Consider the following 12,577-nt stretch of genomic DNA (forward strand, 5'->3'; position numbering starts at 1 on the left):
ACCAATCTGGCCTCTACATGTTTATCTTCTGACATCCTCTGTTCCTGTGCCAATCTCAAGGCTGGAATCTCTATCTCTAGTGGTAAAACTGCCTCAGTACCATACACCAACTCAAAAGGGGTGTGACCTGTAGATGTTTTATGAGTGATGTTGTAAGCCCACACGGCTTCAGTGACCTTCTGATCCCATTGGCTCCTATTCCCTGCGGCCATTTTTCCTATGGTTTTACAAAGGAGGCCATTGGTCCGCTCTGTTTGACCCATGGATGCTGGATAATAGATGCTAGAAGTGTGATGATCAATGCCCATGCGATCCATGAGTAACTCCACTGCTTCATTTAAGAATGGACTCCCATGGTCAGAGACTATTTCCATGGGTGTCCCAAACCTGGTGCAGATACGTTCAAATATGAAACTTGAAACTGCCTTGCCATTTGCAGCAGAGAGAGCGATAGCTTCAGCCCACTTAGTGACATACTGAGTGGCTACCAAAAGATACTTCTTTTTGCGGGCAGTCATGGGCAAGGGCCCGACAAAATCTATTCCCCACTTCTGAAACGGATGGATGGACATCACTGGGTGATGTTGCCCGGGACGCAAATCTTTCCTACCAAAGAATTGACATGGTTCACAGGTTTTGCAATGCAAAGTGACATCCTTGAACAAGGTCGGCCAATAGTATCCAGCATGTAAAATTTTCTTAGCTGTATAGTCACTGGCATAGTGGCCTCCACAAAATCCATCATGATAATGCTTCAATACCTTAGGCACTTCATCTGCATCAATGGCCCGTCTGAGTACCCCATCCATGCCTTGACGGTACAACACCCCTTCAAGGAGGGTATAGCGCCGACTATCTCTGCGGATCTTCTTTCTCTCATAGCTAGTACTTTCTGAAGGAAAGGAGAAAGCGGTCAAAAACTTGTAGATACCACCATACCAAGGATCTCCGACTTCTATGGCTGCTACAAGGGTTACATCAAGGCACTCCTCTAAATCAATCAAAGCATTCTTCAAGTTGGAACAACCCCCTTTTACAATTTTGAAAGAAAAATCATATTCTTGTAGAACTGCCAACCATTTGGCCAACCGGCCCATGGGATTTGGTGATTGAAGAACTTGCTTTGCAAGACCAGTGCTAGTGAGTATAAAGAAGGACTTTCCAGCCACATAATGCTTAAATTTCTCAATGCAAAACACCAAAGACAAGGCATGCTTGTCGGCCTCTAAATAGCGTCGCTCAGTGTCGAGGAATTGTCGAGAAGCAAATCGAACGGGATACATGAACCGATCCTCCCCTTGCTGGAGAAGAATACCTGCCAGAGTGTGCTCACCAAACCCAGGATTGATATAGAAGGTTTTTGACTAGTCTGGATTGTGTAGAATGGGTTCTGAAGCCAGAGCATTCTTGATTTGTGCAAACCCATGATCACAATCCTCATCCCAAGAAAAATCAACCCCATCTTTTAATAGCATAGTCATGGGCCGTGTCAAAGCAGCATACAGATCAATGAAGCGGCGATAGTATCCTGCTAGATTGACAAATGAGCGTACCTGACGTTTGGTTGTAGATGGGGAGAGTTTGAGGATGGCTTCTACTTTCTCGGGGTCAGGCTTGATGCCCTCGGATGAGACAACATGTCCCAATAACCTCCCTTGAGTGGCTCCAATGGTGCATTTCTCAGGGTTGAGACTGCCATTTGCATCATTGACCCTTTGGAAGGCCAATCTTACCTTCATGATGTGCTCCTTACGTGATGAGAATATGCAGAAATCATCTAAAAACACCTCCAAGAAATCCCCCAAATAAGGAGCAAACACCATCTGCATAAATCTTTGAAAGGTGGCAGGAGCATTGGTGAGGCCAAATGGCATTACTTTGAATGCAAATGTCCCCCAGGGTGTGGCAAATGTGGTTTTAAGCACATCTTCCCAGAGTAACCATCACAGAAAGTATACATCTCATGACCACTTACCTTCTCAAGAATGAGGTCTTGAAAGGTAGAGGATGATGATCCCTCTTGGTGGCAGCATTGAGCTTCTTATAGTCGATGCAGACCCGCCACTTGTTGTTTTTCTTTGGGATGACTACCACTGGTGAAACCCATTCAGTATTGTGAACCGGAACAATAAACCCAGCCTCTACAAGCTTCTGCAACTCTGAGCGCAAAGCGTCGGTCTGCAGGGGCCCTAATCTCCGATACTTCTGAGCCACAGGCTTGGCATCAGGCTTCAGCTCTATCTTGTGCTCTATGGCAGTCACATGGCGAAGGTGGTGGTAGCTAGTTGCAAAGAGGTCAGGGAAATCTTTGAACATTTCAAGAAACTCATCTTTCTCACCTGGAGTGAGGTCTGGAGAAAGCATTGATTCGAGCTGTTGAGGACTAGCTGTTATCTTTTCTGCAGGTGGCAGGATCGGAGACACCCCCATCATGTAAACTTCCTCCTCTAAGAATTCCTCCCCCCCGTTTGATTCTTCCATCATGGACTCAGACACTGAGGATGAGAGAGTATCACTATCATGCTCCTCTTCTTCTTTCGGTTCCATGGCACCAGGTTGCACGGGGATCTTCTCCTTCGAAGCACCAAAAGACATGTGTCCTGTCTTCCAATAGCTGACTGCATCACTCTTTCTCAACAATGGTCTCCTGAGTATGGCTGGGTAACTTCTGCCTGTATCTTCAATGTCCACTACATAGAAATTAACAGTGGTGGTCAACCCATTGACAGTGATGGGCAAATCCTCAATGACTCCCATGGTGGAGAGTCGTTGACCATCTGCTACCTTGATTCGAGTGGAGGAACGCCTTGTACATTTCAAATTCAATTTCTTCATGATTCGGGGCACCATGATATTACATGCAGCTCCCCCATCAACACACACATTTTTGACACGGCAATTATCTATGATGACATCTACGGTGTGTGGGTGCCGATCAATTTCTTCAGAGATAGAAGATACCTCTCGTACCTTTCCCTTTTTCTTGCTCTTTCTTGTTGAGAGACCTTGCTGCAGCTCACGTCTCACCTTAGGGCTTAATGCTATTAGTTGAGGGAGTGTGATGCTCAAAGAACAATGAGCAAGGTCTTGAACGACCGAATAGTCCTCTTGCCCTGAGCCGATGGAAAAATCCGAGGGTGACCACTTACTCCTGCGAGATCTTTTAGTCTTCTCTGTTGGTGGGTCTGCCATCTCAGCATCTGAGGGCTCTGAGAAGGACACCTTCTTCCTGGGGCGGCCCGGTCCACGGTTTGGAGAGGGGTCCGAGGTAGCACGAGTTCTTTTCCCGAGATCAAGGATCTCCACATCAGAATCCTCAGTGCCCGACTCACTTAGAAGATTCACCCTTGGAATATTGGGGCATTCTGTGCGATAATGACCCTTCTGGTGGCACTCGTAGCATACAACATTAGCACGATCTCTTGGAGGGCGGTTGGCTTGATTTCTGATGCCATGCCCACCATCTCAAGCCGAAGATCATTCAGGGCCTTGGCTAGGTCATTGACTCCAAGTTCTGTTGCAGGGGGGGCCTCTTTAGTTGGAGGGGCCACGGGAGTAGAGAGGAGGGGAGCTCGTGGGCGAGGCTTGGGAAATCTTCGAGGCGGAGGATGAGGATATCCACCTTGTTGAGGGTAAGCATCTAAGGGAGGACCATACATTTGAGGTGGAGGCGGTGGATACATCCCTGATGAGGGGTGGGGGTATGCCCCTGAGTTAGACCCCCCAGGTTGTTGTTGCAGGAATGGAGGGGGATGCGGAGGGACAATCGTCTTCTTTGAGGCGGTGTCAGACTGAACTTTATCAAACTTTTGAGCAATCTCATGTGCTAGCACCATAGTTTCTGGATTCTCCCATTTAAGCTTGAGGCGGAATTCATCACTCGCTCCTGCTACAAGGTAGCCCAGCACATGCTGAGTCATTCCAGCTCGAAACCTGGCATTGTCCTCCTGTGTGGCAATCAAACGGTCCAGGAGCACGGCCGCTCGATCCACATATCGACGCGCCGTCTCACCTTCTGACTGCTTCAAATTTGCCACCTGCAGATACACATTCTTCGGCTCCTCTTCTTTGCCGAAATACTCAATCATTGCTGCTGTCAACCTTGGCCAGCTTTGGCAAACATCCTCGGCTTGCTTCTCATACCACACTTGAGCCAAACCTTCTAGAAATATGGGGAGAACCAATAGCCATCTGTCTTCAGTAAGAAAGTTGAGAGAAACACAACGGCGCTTGAAAGCCACAAGATACTCATTTGGATTTTCTTCTACCCGTCCACAAAACACGGGAATGTCAGCCATGCTTGGAAGATGGAAAAGAGGGGCTTATCTATGGACGAACAATAGTAAGAGGAAGCTTGAACTGAAAATCGGGTGAAGATACATCCAAAAAGCACACATAGGCAGGGTAGGGTGTGACTGGTGTAGTGTGAAATATTACACGAGAAGAATCTTCAGCATAGAATAGCACATAGACAATCTTAAAAGGACCAACCCTCATGATATCACTTTGATCATTACACGCAAGGGTTAGAGGTGCGGCGTTGCATGAGGTTGTTCATCAAGGCAAACAAGAATGCCATGACAAATGTCAACAGTTGGAGAGCTTGCACATCACCTTCAGCTTCTTCCAGTTCTTGTAGTCGCCATGCTATTTCTTCAAGGGGTGTGCGGTCTGGCATCCTTCTTTTGAGCAATGTCCTTGAGAACCCTCCTGATGATCTTCCGAAGTCGGTGAACTCGTATCAAGTATGCCCAACACTTAGTTTCATCATGACCACAACCTTTGCATTCCTTACAAACGATCACCCTCCTTCGTGGCTTGCGGCTTTGTTGGGGTGGCGCTTCCACTCGCGTCATGCGTGATTGAAATACAAGCTTCACGTGCCAAGAAATCAGCAACAAGATTTCGAGCTCGAGGGATATGCTGAATTTTTACCTCTTCAAATTGGTTGCAAAGTTCCAAGGCTTGTTGATGTCGTGGAACCAAGCCTTTGCTCCGCACCTTCCACCTTCCACCTTCCACTAACTTGTTCACACACTAGTTGAGAATCTCCTTGCACCTCCAATTGCTTGGCATGATGTTCTTGTGCCTTTTGTAGCCCAAAAATGAGCGCCGAGTACTCAGCTTGATTGCAAGTACTTGCGGGCGAAGACTTGCTCTAACAAAACTCCTCACCACCCGGTGAAGTGAGCTTCACACCCACGCCAGCCGCCTTGGTCGAAGGTTTGTAAGCTCCATCAAATTGAAGAATCCAAGATGTCATCACACCAAGACGAGAATTCGGACATCCCAAGTTTCTCGGTAGTCCAAGATAGGTAGGAGGAGAGGGTGGGGAGAATTCAACACTTGAGCCAAACGTTCAGCACCAAATAAACTTGCAATTCTTTGTTGATAGTTTATCTTAAGCCCAAAAAGAATTACAATTTGAAGCTCAAAATGAGGCACAAAAGGTTGATTAGGTACAAATGGATTCCTTGGTCGAAACATTACCAACCATAGCCAAGGCCTAGAAACCTTTGTAATGAGATTGTGAATAAACCATTCAGGACGAGCTTTTCCACATGAATCAACAAGCAGATGCGCCAAATCTCCCCCCAAGCTTGGGGAGCATCCCACCCTTCGAAGAAGGAAACCGTTTTGATTACCTCTAAAGCAACTAGTAGTTCGATCACCGCACAATGAGTAGAAGTAAAGTCAAAATCCTCCTAGCGTATCAGTAGTTCGTCACCATGAATCATCCACGGTGTGTCATTCCACCCGTCATCACCATCAATAATGCACTGGACAATCAGCCGTTGAAGGTCGACATGAAGATCAAGGAAGACATCTCGTGCATTGGTAGACGTAAGGTGCGGAGGAACAGGCACCAATTCCTTAAATGCGTCGAGAAGTGACATAAATGTCCACCCTTCTCGTGAGGCGTGCGTCCGTGAAGTGAGCTTGGAGAAGTTCTGAATTGGCGATCTAGCAAGAGAAGTGGATAGAGAACATAAAATGAAATATTTTTGCTTTTTACAACAAGAGCAAACTCCTTACGGTTAGAGAGTTACAGCTCCCGCAATTTCAATATATGAACAAAAATCATTACATTTTTACCACTTCCAACTTGTTGGCCCAATGGTAAGACTTTCTTTTGTGAAGGGGGAGGTCTTGGGTTCCAATCCTACTCTTTAATAAAAAGAGAGGAGAGGAGAGGAGAAGGAGAAGAGAAAGAGAAAGAGAAGAGATAAGGGGGGTGCGGGATCTGCTGTTAATCTTTTCTGTCGCGCAGAAAACTGTCCGCAACCAGAAGTCGCAGCAGTCCAGAGAACTGTCACACAGGTGAGCGCAGAAAATTGTCCGCAACCAGAATCGCAGCAGTCCAGAGAACTGAAGTGCAGAAAACTGTCCGCAACCAGAAGTCGCAGCAGTCCAGAGAACTGTCGCGCAGGAGACGCACGAATCGAATGCACGCACAGTAGCTTAGAAAGAGCACAGATGGTATAGTTTTGTTGATGTAACCCGTACGAATAGAAGATTCGCCACTAGCCGTGGAGATTCGTATCCCAGCAGCCACACCAAAACTTTTAGCCGGAAAAGTTATCGAGATCAGAGGCTAGAGACTAAGTATGGCTACGCTCAAAGGCCATAGAGAAAAGGAGATCACGAGGGCGAAGGGACGTCATAGGGGTGAACAAGGAATTAGAAGTGGAGGGAAGGAAAAGGGAGACTATGACACAAGGGGAAAAGGAGAGGGGGAAGAGAAGCATGTTCATGATAGGAAGAGGAATGTTGAGATGTAGACATCAAGGGAAGTGAACCATACTTTATTGGAAAGAAGGGATGAGAGGGAAATATCAAAATACTAGCTAGGTGGCTTTACAAGAATGAGCGTGTCTCATCAAGGAATAGCCCCTTCCTTTTATAGCCAAAAGAGGGGGTCTCTCCACATTAATGTATCCTCCCACATGCATGGTGTGTGTGGAAAAGTCTCCCATGTGGGCTAGGTGGGTACGCACTCTCAATTGTGTGCGACAACCCTTTGCCTCAATTTTCCACATAAATCAAGCCCCATATCTCAAGTCTATGATACTCCCTTGGTCTCTTTCCAATTTTATAATATGTTCAAACCTCTAGGAGGACAAGTGGAGGGTTGGCACAAGGAATCTTGCCACCTCATCCTACTTTCCCCATTATTTAACTAGCTCTCTTGGTCCTTCTATACCTCCCCCACATGGGCCTATCTCATATGGAGGGTATAACTCAATATAATATCCATCTCCACCTATTTTATATTGCTTCTCCCATGGACTTTGAGCCATATCTCACTAAATGCAGCCTAGGTGGAGGGGTGGCACATGGAGGAGCCATGCCACCTTGCATTTTATAATATTACTATTATGGATTATGTACAACACACCTTATGGGTCCTCTTACATGGAAGGGTGGCACATGGTCATGCCCTGCCACCTCAACCTTGGGCCCTATGCACACCATATTTTATTATACTATTGCCACATATACAAACACACATACATATTAATGCCTTTTTCCTTAGACAATTTTATCCATAACACCACATCGTGAGCGCGTAACTGGAAAATAACCAAACCCAAGCCAAGAGCCTGTTGCAAGGGCTCTATCTGCCAATAGCCAAAGGAAGTGGGAGATCTTCCTTGGCTTGATAACTATCCTAGAGCCCGTGCCAAAATCCCTCAAGAAACCTCTAAGAGAGTCCTTGTCTGTGCCCGTGCTTTGCTGTGGATGGTGTGCCATCAATCCTCCCCATTTGGATCCTCTTGCCTAATGTCACTAAATAGTCGTAAAATGGAATATCGGGGGCATCCTGAAAGAAAGAGACTCTTCAAAACCACTCTCTTGAGTCCCACTAAAGCCTCTGCAAGGGTCTCTTCCCCCAAACCAAGAACCTCCAATCTTCTTCCTTTGCTGTACATGGATCAAGATCAATGTATCACTTCCTCTAACGCTGAGCTACTATCCTTACTCTCGAAGGCATACATCATCCAAAGTCCTCCATGTTGACCTATGTTTCTGCATCCTACCATCATCCCGCACCGTAAATGTTAAGAGGGCTAACTTGTGGTACCCACCACCAAAAGTGAGATCTCATATCTTATAACAGTGCTCTCTGTTATGGAACTCTGGGTCCACAATGCTTTCCTCTAGACTACGGCTGAATAATGGTGTACCAAGCCACTTTCTCCCTAGCCAGGAGGCCATTTCCTCCTGGCTAGATTAGGTTATTGATGAGTCGCTTACTTGGCCGATGCAAGATCTAGAAAAGGCTCAACAAGAGGTTGTGTACCACATAGTAGTTAGTAAAAAAAAATTAGTTGGCAACCACTACTCTGTCTGCCAAGGATAGCTTGACCGAGCTCCAATAGAGTAGTGGTTGGCAGCCACTACTCTACTTGCCAAGGATGCACGAACAAGCTCCAATGCAAGAGCTTCCTCTGAATGCTCAGTAATGGGGGTGCCAACAACTACTATGACGTGATGTCCAGCCCCACAAGACATCCAAGAGTTGATATTGCATTGGTGGAAGGAGTGTAGTTAAGAAATTGGTTCCAACTAATTGTCAAAATAAGCAAAGGTGGAGGCCTCAAGTACCATCTATTATTAATGCAAGAGGATTCTCTACCATTGATTAGTTAGATGTAGGGCCATACAAAAACCCAATTCCAATCAAAATAACTCCATGATATGATGATTATTTCCTCCATCCATACAAGCACACTTTCAGAACTAAAGCCTCTAATGTCATGCTATATACCACAAGCATGGAAACCCATAGTAGTGTTACAGAGTGTTACAAGGTGGTACAATTTCTTCACACAATATCAAAGCATTTTGTACTATTATATATGTGGTATAGTAGGATACTAAAAGTTAATGAAAAACTACCTGTACGTAGAAAATACTTCCTTTAGGCAAGAATTATGCCGCAAAAGAACATTGCAAACTTTTTCTTTTACCATGTCAAAGTCCTCGTCGTTCTCTAGTAAAGAATGAAGTGGCTGTTCACAAAATACTTTTGTTTTAGATTTCATTCCAAACTTCAGACAATGAAATCAGCTTTGTAGTGTAAACATGTTGTTTTCCAAAAACTTTGCTTAAACGCCACAAACACACACATTTTTTGTTTTTTTTGGACACAAACACACACACGCTTTTTAGAGTGAAGATTTTGATGCTTTATATTACACAGTAGCTTCCCCTGAATGGGGAGCTCAAAAGTACTTCAACTGAAAATCTCAATATATGACAAGTAAACATTATATTTTATGTAATGAGTCTGCAGACAATAAAAAAAACGAGTGCTGCAGAGAGCGTCTAAAAAAAGGAAAAGCTGAAAAAGTAGGATCACCAAAGACTTTATGATTTAAATCCTTCCATAGAATCCACAGTGCCTAGTAACAAGCCCAAAAGAGAAATAGCTCAAACCCTTGTTTGCGTGGGTGAATCCCAAAAAGCCAAAAATGCTTGCCAAAGGTAGCAGTAGAAAATCTAGCTCTCAAACGCTACCGAAGAAGACCAAAAATCCTCTGGTGTGTGGACAATGCCAAAGGAGATGAGGCATAGATTCCTGTGGAGCCAAACATCGGCAATGACAAACAGCAGGAGCAATGTGTATACGTGCTAAGAGCTGTCCTGATGGAAAAACCCCAGCATCACCTGCCACAAAAAAACGTGTTGTCAATTAGGAATTTTGCATCTCTAAAATTGCTGCAATATCTTCCTCCACTACTTCGCCAGGTGATTCATGCACGAGAGTTGATTTGCCTTAGGGCAAAAGAGCTTTATACAAAGAAGACACCATAATATGAGATAACCTCAAAGGATGGGCTGATGAACCTGGGGGATGAAGAGTCCAATCTTCAAGCCCATTCTGAAGCTCAAGTGGAGGTACCAGCAGAAAGCACTGAAGCATGTGAGCAATGTTTTGCCACAGAGGGTGATAATGCATCCCTAAACCATATTTCACGACCTATTGTTGGAAGTCTCCCAAGTTCCCAAAATCATTCCTTTGGCCATCCTCTCTTCATCTACCTTTGTGGTCCTTGGACGTTTTCAAATTTCAAGGGAGGAATTGTGGAGTGCTACCCTCTTTGTTAGACCTAGATTGAATGTCATGCGTGACCATCTTGACATGGGACTAAACTACAAAGGCATGCTCTAATCGTCCTAAATTTCTTGCTAAAGATTCATCATAGGCTTAGACTACATTGCTCCCTTGGATGTCCCCTCCACGCCAGAAGTTGAGGAAGATAAAGTCTGCATAGGCAAGTTGTCCATAGAGCTAACTATACCATCCTTTGAAGTGGGAGTGTCAGGTCTTGTCTGAGGGAGGAGGGGTTTCTATCCCTTCCGAAGGTGTTACCGGAGGCCAATGGCCATTGGTGTGAGAAGCATGAGTGTTGTAAGCTCTAATGCAATGGATCGTGTGGAGTGCATCGTGCAGTGGTGTGCGGGTGTCGTAGGCTGTACTGCAGTAGTGAATCGCATCGTATGAGTGCACTATGCTAGGTGACGCTCACATGAGAACTCCACAACATGAGCACAATAAAAGACAATCATCATGTACTAGTGAACAATCCCCATATAGGAAAGAACAAAAAGAATGAGAAAGTGACCAAGTTCACCGAAGTACATATCACTGGAACAACACCCACAAGTCACAAGTCACAAGAACTAGAACACACAGCTCTATCCCCATAGTGGACAGAGAGGTATAACAAGTGAGCTGATAGCTCAAGCCCCTATCTTTGCCACACTCTCCCCTCGGTGAGCTCGTAGCTCTAGCCTCTATCTCTACTCACACTCTCCTCTCTCTCTCTCTCTCTCTTTCCCTCTCTCCAATGCAGAACACCCAATGCTGAACGTTGAATGCCCAATGCCCCATACTCCCCCTTCTCCTTCATCCTCATCCCTCTGCCTTGGAGGATCCCTCCTTCGCTAAGAATCTCCCTCCTTTCTCCAGATTGGTGATCCTCCTATCTCCTTAGCTGTTGAGGATAGCTGTTGCACCGCTGGCTCTCTTGATGGCTCCAGCGACTTCTTGACTCGCCAACCTCTTCGAGTCAGGGTGGTGTAAATACTCCATGTGCATGTGCGCTAGATCACTGAACCACGGTACATGTCTTCACCGTGTGCAGCTGTAAATACTCCTGTGACTGCTCCATGTGCTATGCTCACCCTCCATGTGCGCAGCTCTCGATGAGATCACCTTGGACATGGTACTCCTAGTTGACCTATGGTTGACATGTGTCGATGCATGGTCGTCTTGGGTATGGTACTCTTGGATGAACCTGTGGTTGACATGTGTCACACGTGATTGACATGTGGTCAACGCTTGATGTCATATGGTTGACATGTGTTGACACATGGTCAACACATGGTCAACGCCTATCAACATGTGGTCAACGCTTGACGACAGCAATCTGTTTGGGATGTCTCTATTGTAATAGTTTTCCACACCACTATCATTCACCGTCCCGGTGAAAAGAAAATGGAGAGGAGAACCTGTGAAAAAGAAAAAGAAAATACAAGCCATTTATATGGCCATATAGTAGAAAAAGAAAAAAATTATAGACCATGTGTCTGGCCGTGTAACTAATATCAACAATTGTATAAAAATGAATTTTTGTAAAATAAAATGCCTCTTGCTTGAGTTACAACAGTAAAAATTGAACAAAACAGAGGACATCATGAGGAGATCACATCATGATATTTACAATGATAGCAAATCTGTTTGTAAAAGATCTAAAAGTAGTATGAAACCAAAAAAGACATATGTATCCCTAGATCACTGAGGGAGGTCATCAATAGCCTTCTCCTTTGCCACAGTCGTATCCATCTCAGGTTTATTGTTTTCCTCCTCGGCCTCAATTGTATCCATCACATTTTTCATATCTTGGTACTTTGCCTTATATTGGCGGTATCACCTGTAGTAATGATCATGTTGCGATTGCAAAGTGGAATGGGAAGTCCAAAGGGTGGTAACTTGTGTATGAAGCTCTCTGTAAACTCATCATCCATCGCTGAAAGCTTCGCTTCCAATTCAGCTATCCGAGAATCTGATTTTTCTTTGGCAGTTAGTGAGGAAGTCAATGAGTCTTTTTTTTTTTTTTTTTTGGGCAAAAAAGAGACTTCTATTAAGTATTAACGAAAACTGTTAGAGCAAGCTCCATACGGGAATACGGGATACACCATGCAATGCATGAAAAGCTCAAGAGCCAAAAAGAAAGGATTGGGGCTGATAGTGCCATCTCAATCCGGTAGCAATCTCCGAGAAAAAGGGAGAACCCCTCCAAACTCCAAGAAATACAGTCCTCCTAGAAGAGGCTGCCCATGAAGGGCCCTGCATGCTAGCCCATATGGCTATCAAAGTGTGAACCGTGTCACTCCAAATACCAGTGAACACCTGTGATGGGTGTATCTAGGTGTCATCCAAGGCCTCTGTGCATCTGGCTCTCCAAATGTGTCAAGAGGAAATGCTAGCCAAAATCTCCCAAGAGGGCCTCTGTGCATCTGGCTCTCCAAATGTGTCAAGAGGAAATGCTAGCCAAAATCTCCC

The 12,577-nt window shown here is 45.2% G+C and overlaps 1 pseudogene; it reads right to left on the reverse strand.

The window, feature by feature from the left end:
• The window catches only part of LOC147906151 (uncharacterized), a 111,211-nt pseudogene that overhangs the window by 41,090 nt on the left and 57,544 nt on the right, over positions 1 to 12,577 (reverse strand).

The sequence above is a fragment of the Dipteris shenzhenensis genome, chromosome 1 (genome assembly GCF_047967505.1).
Source record: "Dipteris shenzhenensis isolate YYH24624 ecotype China chromosome 1, Dip_SZ_1.0, whole genome shotgun sequence".
Lineage (NCBI taxonomy): Eukaryota > Viridiplantae > Streptophyta > Polypodiopsida > Gleicheniales > Dipteridaceae > Dipteris > Dipteris shenzhenensis.